Raw genomic sequence first — 5,841 nt, 5'->3', positions numbered from 1 at the left:
CCGGTGCCCTGCCACCGAGGAGCTTGCCAACCACCTCGGTGACTTCAGCTTGGGTGATGGACGAGTCCACCTCTGAGACCTCAGCCTCTACTTCTTCTATGGAAGACGTGGCAGTGGGATTGAGGAGATCCTCAAAGTATTCCTTCCACCGCCCGACAACATCCCCAGTCGAGGTCAGCAGCTCCCCACTTCCACTGTAAACAGTGTTGGTGGCGCACTGCTTTCCCCTCCTGAGGCGCCGGATGGTTTGCCAGAATTTCCTCGAGGCCGACCGATAGTCCTCCTCCATGGCCTCCCCAAACTCCACCCAGACCCGAGTTTTTGCCTCCACAACCGCCTGGGCTGCAGCACGCTTGGCCTTCCGGTACCCATCAGCTGCCTCGGGAGTCCCACGGGCCAACAAGGCCCGATAAGACTCCTTCTTCAGCTTGACGGCATCCCTTACTTCCGGGGTCCACCACCGGGTTCGGGGATTGCCGCCACGACAGGCACCGGAGACCTTGCGACCACAGCTCCGAGCAGCCGCTTCGACAATGGAGGTGGAGAACATGGTCCACTCGGACTCAATGTCCCCAACCTCCCCCGGGATCTGGGAGAAGCTCTCCCGGAGGTGGGAGTTGAAGACCACACTGACATCGGGTTCCGCCAGACGTTCCCAACAGACCCTCACAACACGTTTGGGCCTGCCGAGTCGGTCCGGTTTCCTCCTTCGCCAGCGGATCCAACTCACCACCAGGTGGTGATCGGTTGACAGCTCTGCCCCTCTCTTCACCCGAGTGTCCAAAACACGCGGCCGGAGGTCTGATGATACGACAATGAAGTCGATCATCGACCTCCGGCCTAGGGTGTCCTGGTGCCAAGTGCACTTATGGACATCCCTGTGTTGGAACATGGTGTTTGTTATGGACAAACTGTGACTAGCACAGAAGTCCAGTAACAGAACACCACTCGGGTTCAGATCAGGGAGGCCGTTCCTCCCCATCACCCCCCTCCAGGTCTCACTGTCGTTGCCCACGTGGGCATTGAAGTCGCCCAGGAGAACAATGGAGTCCCCAGTCGGAGCACCATCCAGCACCCCTCCCAGAGACTCCAAGAAGGCCGGGTACTCTGCACTGCTGTTCGGCCGTAGGCCGAAACAACAGTGAGGCACCTGTCCCCAACCCGAAGGCGTAGGGACGCGACCCTCTCGTTCACCGGGGTGAACTCCAACACATGGCGGCTGAGCTGAGGGGCTATGAGTAAGCCCACACCAGCCCGCCGCCTCTCACCGCGGGCAACGCCAGAGAAGTGGAGAGTCCAGCCCCTTTCGAGGGGTTGGGTTCCAGAGCCCAAGCTATGTGTGGAGGTGAGCCCGACTATATCTAGACGGTATCTCTCAACCTCCCTCACAAGCTCTGGCTCCTTCCCCCCCAGCGAAGTGACATTCCATGTCCCAAGAGCTAGACTCCGTGTCCGGGGATCGGACCCCCCTTGAACTGCCACCTTATCGTGGTGGGGGAGTTTGTGTGCCCGAATGATCCCAGGAGCTATGTTGTCGGGGGCTTTATGCCCCTGGTAGGGTCTCCCAAGGCAAACAGGTCCTGGGTGACGGGCCAGACTAAGAGCAGTTCAGAAGCCCTTATGAACAAGAAACATCTAAAAAACGTGACGTCGCCCGGTACGGCGCAGCCGGGGCCCCACCCTGGAGCCAGGCCTGGGGTTGGGGCTCGTATGCGAGCGCCTGGTGGTCGGGCCTATGCCCACGGGGTCCGGCCGGGCCCAGCCCGAAAGAGCGACGTGGGCCCACCCTCCGACGGACTCACCACCCATCGAGGGAATCATAGGGGCCGGGTGCAGTGTGGATTGGGTGACAGTCGAAGGCAGGGAGCCCGACAACCCGATCCCCGGACACGGAGTCTATCATATTAGTATATATAGGAAAAAGGATGTGTTATTATTATTATTATTATTATTATTATTATTATATTGATATTCATACAAAAGAATAATTGCTATATACTGATCATAAGGAATAGAAATTAGGGGTAGGAGGTCCTAAGTTTTTACTTCTTCCTACTCCTTTTTGAGTATGTACAATTTCATTTCATTTGTTTTATTTATATTTATTTATTTATTTAGTTATTAATACTATTAGTATTTATTTATTTTCTTGTTTGTTTGCTTATTAATCATTTATGTACCAGTACTTACAGGGTGGGGAAGCAAAATGTACACTATTTTGAGGCAGGGATTGAAAGACAGTGTATGACCAGTTAGTTTATTGAAAGTCATGAGAATTTATTTGCCACAAGAAAATGTCCATAATAGAAAATGTTTTTATTCTATGTGTCCTCCTTCTTTCTCAATAACTGCCTTCACACGCTTCCTGAAACTTGCGCAAATGTTCCTCAGATATTGGGGTGACAACTTCTCCCATTCTTCTTTAATAGTATCTTCCAGACTTTCTGGTAATAGTTTTGCTCATAGTCATTCTCTTCTTTCCATTATAAACAGTCTTTATGGACACTCCAACTATTTTTGAAATCTCCTTTGGTGTGACGAGTGCATTCAGCAAATCACACACTCTTTGACGTTTGCTTTCCTGATTACTCATATGGGCAAAAGTTTGTGAAAAGGTATGGATAATAGTGTTAGATATGATTATGACATCAGTATATGTTGGGTTCAAAACAACTGACGTAGTGTCTGCTGAGAAAAAACAGCTAAATGTTCAGTGTACATTTGGCTTCCCCACCCTGTATATTTTGTTGGTTGATTTTTGTTTTGATTTCACTGTCGACATGTTCGAAATAAAGACTTCATTCATTCCTTCCTTCCTTCATTCATTCATTCATTCAGTCATTCGTTCATTCATTCATTCATTCAGTTTGTTTCTGAATGAACATGTGACCAGTGTTTCAGTGCTGGCAGATGTTAGTAGCTGCTGCTGTTTGGTTGAAACCCTGTTGTAGAGAACACCTTCGTGGTCCATAACTGAGTGTCTTCTTCTGTCCACAGCGTTATGATGAGACGGCACGAAATTATCCAGGTATGAATTTATCAGTAATATACTGAACTAGGACTCAACTGAAGAAGTTCAGCCATGTGTCTGAAAACATGACGTACATAACAATTTATTAGCACGGATCAAGTCATACTATTAAGTCATAAAACACCTGACTTCAACCTTCAGAAAAGCATTACAGGTGTTACAGCATCTATGGACGACTGAGTCAGTTTCAACATTTGAAATAACTTGTTGTTGTAGCAATTAAAGGAGAAAAAGGGAGCGTGGACTTCCAGGGATCCCAGGTAAAACAAAGGACCCTTCCATCTGTTCTATCTGAGTCACATTTGCACTGTTGCTCACTGTTGTCTGTTGGATTTGTTGCAGGAACTGCCTCAAATTTTGATATTTATACGTTCAAGGTAAGTTCAAACAGATGTCTGTGTCATCCATGGTCTTTAGAAGACTGTGGACCTGAGGCTTTGATGTGGTCAAATTTGAATACAACATGAACATTAACAGACTAGGGATGTAATGATTACCGCTGTAATGATAAACTGTGGTAAACTTCCTGACGATCAGTATTACCGTTTAAATTCTACTTATGATAACTGTGTTTGATTACTGCACGTTGAAACGAATGGTACTGCACATTTACTGGAGAAGCAGCAGCACTCCAGGTATTAACTATCTATCTATCTATCTATCTATCTATCTATCTATCTATCTATGAAAAAGAAACTCTAACAACTCAAACTTGATCTGTAAAATGCTCAGTGTCCATCAGGTTCCATCTTTAATGCACATTTGTATATTTGATTGTTTACATGTTAATATTTGAATGTTTCTGCGTCAGAAAGTACATTGTGGCTATTATTTAATTTTATTTATTTTTCAAAATACAACTTGGTTAAATTCTTTCAGTGTGTGTATTAGTACTTTTTGAACATTTTGAGCACAGTCCCAACAATATCACAATAATAATGATAACCGTGATAATTTTGGTCACGATAACCGTGATATGAAATTTTCATATGGTTCCATCCCTAGAGCAGACACATGTAGATTCAGCGCTAAAGAACATGGATGTGTGGTTGAATGTGTCATTTTGCAGGTGCACTGGTTTTGACTGTGTGTGTTTTAAAAACAGAATGGGCTGAAGGGTGAACATGGAGATCCAGGTGTGAAAGGAGAGAAGGGGGAGCCTGGGGGGGGGTATTATGACACACACTTCGGAGCACAGGGACCACCTGGAGCGCCTGGAAAACCAGGTTTACCGGTGAGTTCAGATCTGTTCAACATGTGTGTGTGTGTGTGTGTGTGTGTGTAACTTGTGGACTTTACTTTTTCATGTGGATCATGTGTGCAGGTGTGAAACCTACCCTGGACCACCATGAGGATCAGAGCTGATGTTCAGCCTGATCAGTAGATGAGGTCTGAACCTGAACCATAGTTTGTCTACAGCAGGGCTGTCACACATGCGGCCCAGGGGCCAAATGCCAAAGGTTCCAATCTGATCCCTGGGATGAATTTACAAAGTCGAAAATTCCACAGTCTTGAATTTAATTAGGCAAAAAAAAGAAAAAAATGTAGCTCTAATTAAGGAAAAAATGTTAAATTAAGCAAAAAAAAAAAAAACATCTTGAATTAAGCAAAAAAAAATTCCTAAATTTTGCAAAAATCTTGAATTAAGCAAAACACCTTGAATTAACAACTTCAAATTTTTGTCTTTGTTTTAGTGCAAAAAATCACATTAAATTATGAAACTCTTTCCATTTCCAAACTCTCCTGTACCAATAAAATGTGACTAACCTGAACAAATGTGCCCAACCTGAAATGTCTGTATTAAATTCAGTCCAGTTTGAACTCTGTTCTTCCTGTTCCTCAGTGTTTAGTGTCTTTGTAGATCTGATCCAGAATGCACATGGACTAATGAGAAGTGGAGGCAGAAGACTGAGAAAACTGAAACTGGTTTTTCTAAAGAATTTCAGTTTTTTCAGGTTATTCACATCTTTTTTGTTTGGATAGTTTATAAAAGTAAGTATTTTCATAATTTAATGTTTTTGTTTTTTTTTTTCCTTTACACTAAAACAAAGACATAAATTGTCAGTTGTCATCATTTCTAGGTTCTTCTGTTCTTATTTCACTGGGTGCGGTCCACTGCAGAGCAAATCAGGCTGAAGTGGAACCTGAAAGAACAGGAGTTTGAGAACCCTGACGTACAGTGTGAAAATGTGAAAAATGTTTGTTGGATTCTGTTCAGTCTGACCAGTTACAAGAAGAACATAAAGCTGTCATCATGAAAAAAAAATTAAATGAAAGGGCAGCACATGGAAAAACCATCTGCTGATGTCAGCTGTAGCTCCATCTTAACGACAGCAGGACCTCTAAGTCCACTCCCAAAGGACAGACTGGACCCAGTACCAGCCTGGGTCTGGGTGGGAACGTTCAGGTGTGAAGGTGGGTCTGGTGGATCACAACTTAGATTGTTGTTTTTTCATCAAGGGACCAAAGGGGGATACTATTTGGGACCCCCAGGACCTCAAGGACCGCCAGGACCTCCAGGGATAGGTTATGATGGACGCCCTGGTCACCAGGTCCACCTGGACCTCCAGGACCTCCAGGAATTTCCACAAACAGGAACCTACAGGCCCAATACCCGTGAGTGGTTTCTTGGTTCCTATATTAAGTTTTGGAGATGGAAACGTCTCCTGTCGTGTCCAGTGGACATCTGCTGACCACCACATTTACATATTCAAAAATATTTCATATACACACACTGTATAGTGACCGCACAAAACCGTAACACATGGGAACAGATGAGAACGTGTGTTGTTGAAACGAACGTGTTGTTG

At 45.1% G+C, this 5,841-nt stretch overlaps 1 protein-coding gene and 1 long non-coding RNA gene across 2 annotated transcripts in view; one reads left to right on the top strand and one right to left on the bottom strand.

Moving 5' to 3' along the window:
- col18a1a (collagen type XVIII alpha 1 chain a) overlaps nucleotides 1-5,841 on the bottom strand; it is a 118,839-nt gene that overhangs the window by 22,934 nt on the left and 90,064 nt on the right.
- Nucleotides 3,246-5,641, top strand: LOC115412289 (uncharacterized). The gene is made up of 4 exons (XR_003934322.1): nucleotides 3,246-3,291; nucleotides 3,374-3,408; nucleotides 4,137-4,265; nucleotides 5,492-5,641. It is a non-coding gene; the product is annotated as an uncharacterized LOC115412289 (long non-coding RNA).

The sequence above is a fragment of the Sphaeramia orbicularis genome, chromosome 21 (genome assembly GCF_902148855.1).
Source record: "Sphaeramia orbicularis chromosome 21, fSphaOr1.1, whole genome shotgun sequence".
Classification (NCBI taxonomy): Eukaryota; Metazoa; Chordata; class Actinopteri; order Kurtiformes; family Apogonidae; genus Sphaeramia; species Sphaeramia orbicularis.
This window is presented reverse-complemented; position numbering and strand designations above follow the sequence as displayed.